Source organism: Cimex lectularius, unplaced genomic scaffold (genome assembly GCF_000648675.2).
Source record: "Cimex lectularius strain Harlan isolate CLEC.00 unplaced genomic scaffold, Clec_2.1 scaffold116, whole genome shotgun sequence".
Taxonomy (NCBI): Eukaryota; Metazoa; Arthropoda; class Insecta; order Hemiptera; family Cimicidae; genus Cimex; species Cimex lectularius.
In genome coordinates, this window is record NW_019392765.1 from 939,988 (window position 1) to 954,842 (window position 14,855).

Here is a 14,855-nt window from a genome sequence, read left to right on the forward strand (position 1 = left end):
GACCTAAACAAAAAATATAAAAGAAAAACATAAAATAATTAAACTATGGGATATCCTATGGTCTTTTCTTAGCTTCTTTTGCATGTTGATACTGTTGAATTCAAATTTCAAATCGTGTCTCTTAAAACAGCGACGTCGGTTCACGGCATTGGTTCGAGATAAGAAGTTATTGCAGCATCCCAGCAGAAATCCTTCTCCTTGATTGCTAGCCGGTTATCTGCTTTTACCCGTCTACCTTGTGTATTCAAGCCGAGGCGAATCCCGCTACTATTTGTATCACAATGGATAGCCATTAAAACGTTAATTTCTTGTCTCTGGCGTCAACACGATTAACATATCAAGTCAAATACGACGGAAGAATACGACTTATACGTCCCTTTGTGCTTTGACTATGTAGATGAAGCTTGAAACAACAAATATGTATTCATTACTTAACTGCATTAAATCATGTTGATTTTCAAATAATTATCTCATAATAGAACAAGGGATGTGTAAATTTAATTACTTTTTTAAATTAAATGCAATTGTTTCTGTTTTTGTTCTGGGTACGTTGCGAAATATTTATTAAACAGGTTAAGTTCTGTTAATTTTATCTTAGTCAAATTATTACAGAATATTTATTAATTAAATCCATTATGTTTTACTGTTAACCTAATTTCTTCTTTCAATTAATTATTCTTTTTATGTAAGGACTCGGTTGAGATGAATATAATATTTATTATTCTTTTTATGCAATGTCTTGGTTGAGATAAAAAAAGTCAGTGTCACGAGCGGGATTCGAACCCACGACCTTCGGCTAAATACACCGCTGCCCTACACTTGAGCTATCGAGGCTTCGATTCTTTTGGACAAAACACCTTACACAAAAAGAATAATTAATTGAAAAAAGTAACTTGGTCAATTGACCACTCAGTCACGATAGCTCAAGTGGTAGAGTAGCTGCGTATCAAGCCGAAGGTCGTGGGTTCGAAACCCGCTCGTTACACTGACTTTTTCATCTCAACTTAAAACCTTAATTAATTGTAATATATTAATTGGTCAAGCGGACCACGAAAAATAGTGAACATAATATTTATTAAGTATTTTTTTAATGTAAGAACTCGGTTGAGATGAAAATAATATTTATTAATTATTCTTTTTGTGTAAGGTTTTGGCTGAGATAAAAAAGTAATTGTCACAAGCGGGATTCGAACCCACGACCTTCGGCTAAATACGCCGCTGCTCTAACCACATGAGCTATCGTGACTTCGATCCTCTCGGACACCAACTCTCCATCTCAAACTACAATCGTTCGAATTTTCCCTCATTTTACCTACGGTTGTCCGTTTCCATTTCAACCAATACCTTACGTAAACATTAATTAATTGAACAAAGTTATTTGCTCAATTGGACTACGAAATATAAAATTTAATATTTCATACCATCGAACAATCCAAATTAAACTCGGAAAACAGCTAAAGTCATGTACTATATGTATGTAATAAAAGAAAGATCGGTATTTACCAAATTGTAACATTAGTTGGGCATTCTTCAAACAGGCTAATATATATTATATTGGGTGAATTTTACAAAACGGAGAAAAAAAACAAAAAAACAAGATGTGTTCTAGTAAATAGACTACGTCGTCTATATCACGTTAAAGGCGAAAAGATTGATATGTTATATCAACAGTTTTACTTACATCTTTACATAGTTGTTATAAAATAGTTTATATCGTAAACGGGCAAAGAAAGAAAAACGCAAATATCAATAATTGTACTTATATAATAAAATACATACTGTAATATATGTGCAATAAGCATCTTCTCAAAAAACGTGATTGATGAAGTTTTGTTGAATCCGGCAAAAGAAAACCATAAAAAAATGGAATTGTCTAACAAGCGTTTTGTTGTAATCTACAATACAATTATAATTAAACATTAAATAACTGTACGTTTTTTTGTTCATAAAGAACACCATATACACGTTTATACTCTTTTTATTTATTTTTTTTTGTTATCTTTACCACGTGAAAATAATTAAATGAGCGTGGAATAAAGACATAAACCGACATTTACCTCAGTACGAGTTTCAGAATGTGCAAAGGTTGTTTCCGTTTCAGTAGGTTGTTCAAATATTGTATGGTACACGGGAGTTTGTACAAGGACTCGTGTGTACCAACAAGGTTAATTAAACATTTCCGTGTTGAAATATGTGAATATAACAAGTGGAGCTTGATTAAAAAAAATGCTTGTAAAAAATTTACATCGTCAGGTGAAAATAAACACTGTTATTATTTATACGGATGAAGAAACCGAGTAGAAAATATATAAAAACAATTTTAAATTTGTAATAGAAGAATACACATAAAGATGAATATGATAAATTGAAACGGATAGGAAAGGGTTTCTAGAGAAGATAACACAAACCGACAGACTTATAGTTAAACGAATATAAATAGTAACGTTTAAAGAAAAACGTACAATTTTTTTACTGGCAAACATTGTACCGAAGACACACTTTTTTAGGGTAAAATACAAATAAACAATATCTTCTAAATTTTAAGATTACAGATTACATTACTTCAAGTCTCAAGCAGAAACTGAACTCGATTGGACTTTTTTTAGACGATCCTCACGCTTTACACAAAGTATGACATGAGTGATAACTACACAAATTAAAATATCTTCACCCCACGCCTATTACCTAATTATATAATCATACCTTAAGCGGAGTATTTTAGTATTAAATCAGGATTGAGAGACAGGTGTCACAGGGGTCAATACTCGCTCCGCTGTTGTTCAGGGGCAATCTTTGGAAAATAAAAGTCCAATAATTGGACTTCAAATCCGTGAACTCTAGCTTACACTTTTAAAATGAACCTGTTCTTCAATCCACAAAGTTAACTATTTAAGACTTACATTTGATAGGCGACTTTTTTTTTTTTTCAATGGATACCAGGAACTGGAGGAGTTCCCTCCTGAGCACTCCATCCCTGGCTCCATTTTTTGGGGGGTTCGCAACACATGTGTGAATTTGAGCCCCCGGTGTGCCGGTGTTCTTCCATCAAAGAAACTTATTTTTGAAAGGGGTTAAGACGCCTTCCATTGATGTGTGCCGTGTCAATTTCTTTCAATTGCGGCCACCGGTCCCCTTACGCGTCAGAAAAGTCCAGAGGCGACGGTGGGGATCGAACCCGGGATCTACTAGCCGAGAGTCTGACGCCTTAACCACTCGGCTGCCGCGGCCCCCGATAGGAGACTTACGTGGAATCTGCACACATGATTAGAAAATCATACATTTACCAAACAATTCAAAATGCTTCATTACGTACTGAACCGACCATCATACTCGCTCTGCTGTTGTACAGGATCAATCTTTGGACAATAAATATCTTTCACTTAATTAAGGTGGACGTGGCTCCAACCTTGCTATACAAAATAAAATATTATTATATAAACAAGTCATAAAGCCTATGTGGAGGTATGGTATTCAACTATGAGGTTGTACCAAACACAGCAATATCAAAATCATACAAACACTGCAAAATAAAATATTCCGTAACATGGTCAATGCACCTTGATACATAAGGGATAAGGACTTACATAGGGATCTTAAAATCCTTGAGGTCACGGGAGAAATACAAAGATTTGCCGCCAAACACCAGGCTCGCCTCAGCCAGCACGAAAATGTGGAAGCGACCAAACTCTTACAAAACCGAAACACTGTCAGAAGATTAAAAATTAATAGTGAAAAGTGAAATGTAAATCTTATTGTACTTGGGTTTATAAGAAAGTAAACATTTATTTATTCCATTCTAAGTAATTATTGTAAAATTAATGGTTGGTCTAATAAGACCAGTTTTAATAAATAAATTTAATTAAAAAAACAACAACTACGTATTGAACCGACGATCGAAATTACCATTAAAATCAAATTTTTCAACATGCCCTTCCCTACTCAAACCTATTCGGACGCTGGATGCCAGGTTTATCTATCAGCCAATTATTCTAATATTTAATAAAAACAAAGTTTTCAATAAAAGCTTTTACGACCAGATATTGTTGCCCCTTCTCATGTAAACAATATCACACTACACAGAGATTTTCATTTTGAAGTTGTTTTTGCATCCATCAAAATCCATTACAGATGTTTTCACAGCAAATTCCAAGATCATATTAACGCACAAACACAATTAGTTAAAATTACTTAATTTCCCGTAGATGACAAAAGATAATTTGGATCAGAGATTTTTTTAATGATTAATTCTTGTGTGAGTGGCATCGGTTAGCTTTCTCTAAAACGCCAGTAATGTCAAATTCACAAATCGATATTCAATCTGCTAGTTGTATATAATAAATATACACGTGTAGATGAAACAAATGAATTTAAAAAATTACAGATAAATTTTATTTTATAATTTCAAGATTTTCATTATAATCGACCTTGACCGTGATACAAATACAATACAATCCCGATGTATCGTACGGCAAAGATACGCGGGCTAATTACCAATTACCATGATTTTCCCGATACGGCCATTAGGAATAATCAAGAGTACAAACGTTCTTAAATCTCCAATTCACAAAATTTATTAAGTAAATGTACAAATTATTATCAAGTGAGCTTGATTTACTGTTAACCCTTACTCTCAATTATCAAAATATTAACGGGAATAATCGAAATCGTGAGCAATTATTGTTATTTGTGTAAGATTACCATCTGTTATTACAACAATATTGAGATGAATAGTATAAACATCTGACTAATCGATAATAAACTATACTCAAGTTATGGAATAATATATAAAAACATGATAATAATTACAATCTTTATTGTTTTAATATAACAAAAGAACAACAACAACACAAATCATCATAAGATCTACTCATGTTCGACAGACCGTATTCAGGGTAGCGTTCTCAATTACTTATATTGATCAGATTTTCTAAAGATAAAAATACAACTAATAAAATAATACATTTTTTTATTTAGTTAAAACAGGTCTTTAAATATGCAACAAGAAAGTTGCAATTGAGTTCAACAAAAGTTGAAATTATTAGTACATTGTGTGAACGTGCACACAAGTTATGCACACACATAATATGGCGTGAGAGGAATGAACGGCATCCATCCAGTGTGAAGGTGGAGATCACATGGCAATTTTGCCGATTTTAGGCAACTAAATTGTCTTTTGGCCAACGTCGCTTCAGTCTCAGACGAGGATTGAGGCGTATAAAATTATGGCGGATCTACATGATAATATATGAAATAAATACAATGTTTTCATTTCAATTTTTTAAAATTTTATTTATGACTTCTTGTTCGTCCAGTTCTCTACTAATTGGACCAAGTAATGAAATATATGTTTATCAGAATCGTTTCTTAGATGTCAGCTCAACAATTACCGTAAAACTATAAAAGGATACATGATTGCAGATAATTTCATACATTAATAAATTAGCTTTAAGAGTAATTTATGTTTAAATATAAATATTTGGTGATCCTTGTTCTCTGAGTGAAAAATATAATTTGGGATTGGAGGGGGAATTACAAATTTTCTTTCCAAAAAAAAAAAGTAAGTCAATAATTCGTACATCTTGAAACCTCATTCTTCAAACTATAACAGACAATAGTTCTTGAAATTGAGAATGTTGGTTCGATTTAAAATTATGTTTTTTCAATTGATTAATCTTTTTGTAAGGTCTTAGTTGAGATGAAAAGCGAGTGTCACGAGCGAGATTCGAACCCACGACCTTCGCCGCTGCTCCACTCGGACAATAATTTCCCATCTCAACCCACCTTTTGAATGTTTCTCCTTTTTGACATTTTTCGATGTGTAATCTATTCGATTCTCGGCGACAAATGAATGACCACGCAGAGCTTTAGTGAAGATATACTTCATTTTAATTATTAAATTCATTAGAGTTCGTGATCCGATTGACCAATTAACTTTTTCAATTAATTAGTCTGTATGTAAAGTATTGGTTGAGATAAAAATGACAAAAAGGAGGGAAAATTAGAAAAATATTTTATTCATAGTGGATAGAAGTCGCGATAGCTCAAGTGGTAGAGCAGCGGCGTATTTAGCCGAGTCGTTGGTTCAAATCCCGCTCGTGACACTGAATTTTTTATCTCAACCAATACCTTACATAAAGTTTAATTAATTGAAAGAAGTTATTTGGTCAATCGGACCACGAAACATAATCGAATTATTATTTATGACAGTTTGAAAGAAAAATTACCAAAACATAGTAAAATCATTCAGTAAAAAACTAAAAATTTAACTAACAATTTATTGCTACTAATAATACATATGCATCTTCTGGCCTCGCGAAGGGCATAAATCTGTAGTTGTTGACACGAGCACATCACTGTAAGGAAAGGTCCGAGTCCGATGAAAACATTCCACTGATAATGCAATCAATAATGTGTGGTGATTAGTGACCAGTTGTATAAATTCACTTTTCCACATCCTAAATGTATTTGTTAATTGTAAACAATGTTTGTAAATCCCAGGCCCTGAAGATGATCTCAATAAAGATCGAAACGTTGGCACGATAAAGAAAATGTCTTTCTGAAACCTACATCACACCAGACCGCATCTAACGATTTCTGAATAAATAGCAATCAATAATTTTGAAGTCCATTGTAAAAGAAGAGGATTATGATAATGGTAGGAGATCAGGAGATAAAGGGTTTATGTTCCCCAAGCACTGAAGTCTTCTGGCTTATTGTACATTTTTAATTCCACAGTTCAGTGCAACGGACTCAATCCTTCTCCAAATTACTGTGTCATATACTGTCGTTGCTACGATTCTTGTCCGTAGGTTTTGTTTGTATCCCAGATCATGTCTCTGTTAAGAGATTATTTTTCATTCGAAGAAGGGATGGTAGGTTGTTTCTTCCTCCTCAATGCATAATCTACAAATGGAATTATCATTAAATATGCCCATGTTATATAGATGTTTTCTCAGATGCCATTGACAGGTAGAAATCACACCTCTGAATTTAGCCTAAGCTAACTGCATCAGTGAATTTGCCACAATGGGTAAGGGAGGGTTTTAACATAAGCTTAATGTGTCTAGCAACTCTAGAGTTTATCCACTTCTCCTTTGATCGTTTTTGGATCATTCTGTAATGGAAATTTTTTTATTGTTTTTGTTCTCCCAATAATATGTTCCGGGTCTACATATGTCGTGCAGATCCTCCTCTAACCATTGCGTCTGCTTTATCCTTAACCAAAATTCTTTTCTGCCCTTGTAACCCAGGTATGATTAAGTTGTTAGGTTCACAAGGTCTTAGAGGTTTTTGGCTGTATTAACTAATTTGTATATAATTTTTGATGCTATTGCTTTAAAAACCGCTTGGCTATCCATAAGAAATTTTTATCTTTTCTTTTACATTTTGTAAGGCATAAACGTTGATAGCATGTATTTGAAATTGAAAGACGAATATGAACATCCCTAAAGAGTTTGCTCATGTTTTGGGCTTTTAAAACGATCAGGTTTCTTCATATGTTTTGGGGCCATCTGTATAACTTATCATTATATCTGTTAGCATATCATATATTTTCCTGAATTCTTCTTCTGATTTGAAGCCTATGTAGTGTTGAGTCTTTACGATGTATTAATGAGCATCCGGGAACATTTGGTAAATCTAAATTTCTAAGAAGGGGTTTCTGATTATTATTGTGCCCAAGTGTTTAATTCCCACCCGGTTTGATGGTTCTGGAGCCTTGGAGGAATGAGTTTTTCCTTCCTGTTCTTTTTATACATATTAGAGGTAAGTTTAGCTGAGTTTCTAATCCAATTGAGAGGGTGGTTTTCGTTCCCCCTGTGATGCAGAGGTTTGGGAGTCTTTCTATACTGCTTAATTTTTGGGTTGCGTGTTTTCTTATGTGCGTTATAATTTGAAGAGACAACTGACCAGGAGCACAATACAACAACGTCATCTGCAAAGGCTAGATTAATTTTTACATTATTTATCTTAATTCCTCCTTCCACAAATTCCTAAATATCATTTATATATAATGAAAACAACATTGGGTTCAACAAGAAACATTTTACATTCATTGTGCTCTCAAAGTTTTTTGTTGACACCACATATATGGTTTTTTATAATACATTTATAAATTTTTGTTAAGATAATTTAAAATATAAGGCATACTTGTATAATTCGGTCAAAGGCTGTTCAGAAATCAAAGACAATGCGTCAAGTTTTTGCCGATTGAAGCTGAGTCGGTTTTGAATTTCATACATTAATGTATAAATGTTATTGCGGAATACAATGTTCTGTTCAAAATGGTAGGAAGTAACTTGATTATAGAAGGTCACATACATTTTTTTATAGTAACAAGGTTTAGTTTCTGTTGAAATCTTGCACGTTTCGTCGGGTTGAATTGGTACGTGCCGAGGTGCAGGAGATTAATCGTTATGCCCTTTTCTACGTCCGTGAGGTGGTGAAATTCTCTAAAACGGCACTTCTCACCCTTCACATCACACTGATAAACACCACCGCACCACATGAAATTGGAGTTGTTCCCAGGGGTTAAAAAAAATTCCAGCGTAATATTATTCATGTAGTAAGAGACAAAGTCGCCAGACTAGTATCCGAACAAAAAGAATTATACTTCTTGAAATTTGGTTGGAGTTTTTCGCTACTTTTCTTTTATTTTTTTACTGGTATTTGTTTCATTTGTTAAAATTGTCCCTAAAAAAGGTTGGATCAATGCCATTTTAATTATTTAATAAGTAATTCTCACCAAAGTACCCTGTGGAATATCGAGCACGCTGGGGTATTGCAAATGAATGTGTGATTTTAATTTATTAGCGCGAATGGAGTGGCCTATCTCCAATAACCCCAAGGAATATCGAGCACTCTGGGGTAGTGTGAATGCTATTCAGACAATCATGTTTTTCTCTTGTTTCAGTGTATTTGTGTTACTATACCCACAATTGACTATGTTCTAAGGTACAGAAAGGTTAGCAATATGATAAAGAAAAATATAACAGAACAAGATAACATGCGTTTTATAACATCGGTAAAACATCAAACTTCATGTTTATAAATATAAATATAAACATAAATATATGTAAACATGAAGTTTACCAATATTATATATTTGCATGTTGCCTTGTTATACTCGTATTATTAATTTATTATTATTATTGAAAATGGCAAAAAGAGGGAAAACTCTAAAGGTTGTAGGTTGAGTTTGAGAGTTGGTGTCCGACAGGATCGAAGTCACGATAGTTCAAGTGGTCGAGCAGCGGCGTATTAAGCCGAAGGTCGTTGGTTCGAATCCCGCTCGTGACACTGATATTATAAATAAAATGTTTATAAATAAAACATTAAGTTTTGGTTATTTTTTCAGTGGATCCTCGATTTTCTGGTACTGTAGGTAAAAATGACTAATTGTGAGTTTTAGTCATTATTTTATAAAAATGCGTGGAGATTAGTGACCGTTAATCGATAATTATTCAGAAATCGTGAGATGCGGTCTGGTGTGATGCAGGTTTCAGAAAAATCTTTTCTTTATCATGCCAACGTTTCGATCTTTATTGAGATCATCTTCAGGGCTCAAAGTGTTTGTCTTCGGTGTAATTGTGCCATTCTTGCGTGTCGTGTTGAGAGTTTATAAAAATTAAAAGAATTCCTTATATTATACTCACGATAGCTCAAGTGGTAGACTAGCGGCGTATTTAGCCGAAGGTCGTAGGTTCGAATCCTGCACGAGACACTGACTTTTTTATTTCAACTACACCTTACATAGAAAGAATAATTAATTGTAAAAGTTAATTGGTAAATTGACTACTAAAATGTACTTGGATTAATAATTAGGTAAGTAGAAAGTTGGTTTCGTACAATCTCTGAGAAATGGATAGATCGTCCTTTTTTTAGTATTTCTACAATTTCTCTTTCTTTGCTGTGTTTTTTTCTATGGGTTTGCAAACATTTCTCTGTGTGTTTTAAGCGGTCGTTAGGTTTAGGGAGTATATATATAAATATGATTTACTCATCATGTCCCTAAGATTGTGGTTGTTTTCAACTAAGCAATTGCCCAGCTTTGTTTTACATGTTGCTGCAATCTCTCGAGGTTTGGGACTTTATAATCTTCCAGTTGGTAAAAGTTTCTAGGTTAAAACTTTTACCGACTCACACTCAAGGCACTTTAGTGGCCTAAATGTGAATAATGGCATTCGAGATTCCAGACTTAATTGTATTATTTTCGTGTGATTCTTTTCGTGGTTAAACTCGTGGGAAGAATTTTAATACCCTGAAGAATAAGGATAAAATTTAAATCTCTTCAAAAGTTAAGAAGTCTTACGTTGTCGTTAATAATTGTATTTTTAGTATTTTAAAGTGCTACCATTTTTTCATCACGAATAATTTTGATCTTCCTATGGTCTGGATAAAAAAACTCAATTATTGCTGTCATGCTTTCGACCTACTTTAAGATCATCATTATGCTAAAAAATATTAAATATGTGATGATTGACACGATTAAGTTTTTAATAGATGGTTTCATTTCCTTGAAGACCGACTCAGTCCCAACATTGCCAATGACTGTCCTAGTAGTATAGGCATAGTAAGACAGACAAACAAGTTCGACGGAAGGTAATTTCAGGTAAACTTGGTTGTCGCCTCGGCCAAGTTAGGTCCCTCCGGATTTTGTTTCAACGTTGTAATTTAAAGAGGTTTTGTTTTGTCCGAGAATTGGCTCCTTTCCCGTTTTCTTCGGAGTCTCGAGTTACCCGGTGAATTTCTTATCCAGCAAGCGATCCATTTTCGGCCCGTACACTTTTATTAACAAACCGTGTTAGATCACTATCAGAATTGAAGGTTTTATTGAAAAATTATCTGCAAGATTGGCTTATGAAAAAGCTGTTAAAAAAACAATTTTACAGCACCAGGTGTTACATGACTAATGGACCGGTTGATCGAATCTCATGTCCATCTTTATACATTTTCCATTAAAAAAATTTATTAAAATATAATACAAGATATTAAAATCTTTAACATTTCATTACGCATGCATATTTCTTATCAAAAAGTTTTTTTTTTAATTTGTTCCACTGTTTACAAAACTTTAAAGTGGTGGCCAAATCAATAAATTTATCCATATACTTATTTCAGTGAAATATACTTTTTATCTAAGGTCTTGATTGATATGAAAAACTTAGTGCCACGAGCCGGATTCGAACCTTCGACCTTCTGGTCAATACGCTGTTGAACCACTTGAGCTATCGTGACTTGGATCCCCTCAGAGACTCTTCATCTCAATGTTAGAACAGCGGCGTATTGAGCCGAAAGTCGTGAGGTTCGAATCCTACTAGTGATACTAATTTTTCATCTCAACCAAGAACCTTAGTTAAAAAGAATATTAACTGGAATAATTAATATAGTCTCTTATGACCACTAAGCAAATTTAATTAATGCTGTATTAATTAATAGATTATTTTCATTAGTTCTTTTAATTAATGTATTAATATTAATTTAATAATTTTATCTCAACTAAAAACCTTAATTAAGTGAAAGATATTAATTGGTCACGAAAACTAGTGGATTTTCATTAATATTTTAATTAATAGAAAAATTTGTTGGATTCTATGTTTTAACATCAATTTTTTTAATTTCAGGTTGAAAAATCAACATACTAGTAATAAGGTAAGATAATTTAATAATTTTTTTGTTTTCACACAACTCACAACGAGCCGATTTTAATGATACTTTTTATAATTTTTTTTATTTTTATGTTCATTCTAGTTTGAAAATCATTAGATCCGTATCTGAGTATCTGATAATGCACAATGTATAGGAGGCAAAATAATTTTTTTTTAAGCTCCTTATTTTAATTGTTGTAGTGTAAGTTGTTGTAAAATACGGTACTATAGCTATCGTAGATATCGAAATACAGAATTTCTGACCGAGCTGTGCACGTAGCAAATCAGGTTGGAATACTTGTCACCCAAAAAATGTAGGTATTCGTTTTCTCTGAAAAATATCTGAATGCTAAATTTTGAGAAAATCAAAACATGTCTTTTTTATTTTGTCGTTTATTTCAAACTGTATGTTTTTGAATCATTCTATTAATTACAACATATGTATTTTAATGTAAACCAAATTAAACAAGATCAGAAATTTGTGAGTTTTAATAAAAATTATTTAGATATGATGTTTTGAAAGAAAATGCATTATAATAGCAGAAAAACCTTTAATTAAAGATTAAAATTTCGTATTACCATCTTGGCTTTGCTTAGGGCTTTAGGTCTCCTGGCAAATAAGCGATCAGATTTCGTCTTGTGACACAGAATGCAATTTTTTAACGAGAACTTTGTGAGGATCGATTGTTGGAGACGGCTAACAATGCCTAGCCGTGTTTTTATCATGTCCCATAATTAATCTATAGATTTCATAGAGAATGCTGGCCAATTCATTCTGGTAATTTCAACAACGTAAGCAATGAGTGACAACTCGAACTACATGCTAACACGAATTTGTCTCCAATAAACGGAGCGAATGGGACCACAGCTTCGAGAAGTTTCCAAAGGTTCCATGTACCTTAATGTACTGAAAGATTCATTTTTGTGATAATCAGTTGTTGATGTCACCCACTATCATAATTGTCTTTGTAAAAGCTGTGACGAACGCATAGCACATGAGCAAAGCGTCTTCTACACAAATCAAACCGGCACTCATCTGTGAAGAGAACAGCCCCACGTTGTTCAACTGAACAAAAGAGAAGCTGATTTGAGAATAGTCGCCTATCTACTCAAAGCCTCTCCAAAGTAGAAAACCTGATGCGGGGTATGACTAGGCTATTCTCACGAAGCTTTTTGATGTCTGGTTTAGAGCGAGTCCTTACATTTCATTACGCAAGGTTTGGAGTTGACTACCTATCAAGCAAGCCGTTAAATGACGGTTCTGTGCAGTACGACCAACAAAATGGTCGTCTCTAGACGTGGTACATCGCGATTGACCACCACCTCGCTCCGGACTTCCGGTGGCCTTAAACCGCCTGAAAAGGTGAATGATAGAGTGCGGCATAATCAGGACAAGAAACGATGAAATTGAACTGATTTTTCTTTATTTTAAAAGGATAAATGTAAGCAATTTCTTAATATTGTGTTTACGTTTTAAGTCAACTTTTAATCTTTATACCTGTGGCGTCGGTGGCCGCAACGGTTTAGGCGTTGACTAGGCGCTCGGCACTGTACGGTAAAGGTCCCGTGTTCGAATCCAGCGGCCATGCATTCGAACACGACATACTTACAAATGGGCTCTTTTTGACTTGATGGTTTTCTGTTAGGTACTCGGGTAGTTTAATCAGCTAAGATAGGCAAACAAGGATGATCGGAAAGGATCAAACTACGGGTACTTTACCCCGCATACTGGTACATAAGGACAACTCACTACCAATAGCCATATCTAAATCACTCCATTTACTTTATGCTCATCAAATCTACAACGCTTTTTTATACTGCTTAAAATAGTTTTTTTTTTTAAAAACACCGGCACCCCGAGGGTTCAAATAACTTCGTAGTTGAAATACCCTCGTCAAAAAAGAAAAATCTAGCATCACAACCACTAACTTGTCTTCGATCGAGACTTTATAACCTTCAGATCATGCTTTAAAAAAACTTAATAATAAATGAAACCAATTAACTCACTCGGCAATTGGCTCTGGGGGAAAAATCGTTATACCTAGTTATTATGGAAAATAAACAAATATAATACAAATGTCCGATTTTTGTCTTTCTTTGTATGAAATAGGCCAGCCATTTTTTAAAGAAAATTTCAAAACTGGGGTTCAGAACTAATACAACGGTATAAACATCGCTTCCGTACATAAATCAAAGCCAAATAATAATAATAATAATAATAATAATAATAATAATAATAATAATAATAATAATAATACTACACTTTGATCTTAGCCAAAAGGCCGAGAAGCGATATATATATATAATACATGGATTTAGGGTGTTTTTGAGGATTTCCTCCATATTTTTCTCATTTATAATGCCATAAAAACTTAGGTTGTTGATAAAGGCTATAAAAGCAAAGTATTCTTGTTTTATCGACCTAGTATCATCAAAAACAGTTTCATTGAATATATGAAAACAGCATATGAAATATAAATTAAATGATTAAATACAATATGCTAAAGATAGAATAATGCGTATCACGCCTTCTATTGTTCTCAAAGTCATATTACCTGCAAAACTGTCATAAACGAATAAATCAGTTTTACCCGTTAATGACTCATTTATTGTACCATACAACCTGTATAATTTAAACAGGGTATTTATCCTAATATTGCGGCGGCTTCGCCGTGTATGCACACACAAAACATATGTAGGGTTGTTGAATAATAAATCTATTTTACTTAAATAAGCATTAATACATTAAATATAGTATAAACAAAATAAAAAGGAAGTCTTACTTATTGAAGCATTTGGCCGTTTCCGATCATTTTTCATTATGCTGCACTGAAGACGGCGAATAGCTATTGTAACTCATCGAAAAATCCTCGACGTTTGCTCTCTAGTAAGTAAGACTATTTGGAGATGGTGAGATGCGGTCTGGTGTGACGTAGGTTTTATAAAAACATTTTCTTTATCGTGCCAACGTTTCGATATTTATTGAGATCATCTTCAGGGCCAGGGATTTATAAATATTGTTTAAATTTTACAAATACATGTAGGATTTGAAAAAAGTGAATTTATACAATGCTGGAAATTTTAGATTCAATGAATGTAATATTCTCAAAGGGTTTGTTTTTGTTTTTGAAAGCTATTTTAAAGTTATCAGAAGATAACTATAAAACAACTCGCACGCTTTTTTTACAAAATTAAAGATCCCACACCGGT

General features: G+C 33.4%; 1 protein-coding gene and 1 pseudogene across 2 annotated transcripts in view; one reads left to right on the forward strand and one right to left on the reverse strand.

The window, feature by feature from the left end:
* The window catches only part of LOC106663729 (slit homolog 3 protein), a 640,390-nt gene that overhangs the window by 473,445 nt on the left and 152,090 nt on the right, over positions 1-14,855 (forward strand). For both annotated transcript variants that reach the window (XM_014388804.2, XM_024227504.1), the window contains exon 5: positions 11,622-11,649. The gene's annotated coding sequence lies outside the window, so the exon portion shown is untranslated. The remainder of the gene's footprint in view (positions 1-11,621; positions 11,650-14,855) is intronic.
* Positions 13,871-13,939, reverse strand: LOC112127110 (annotated as a pseudogene).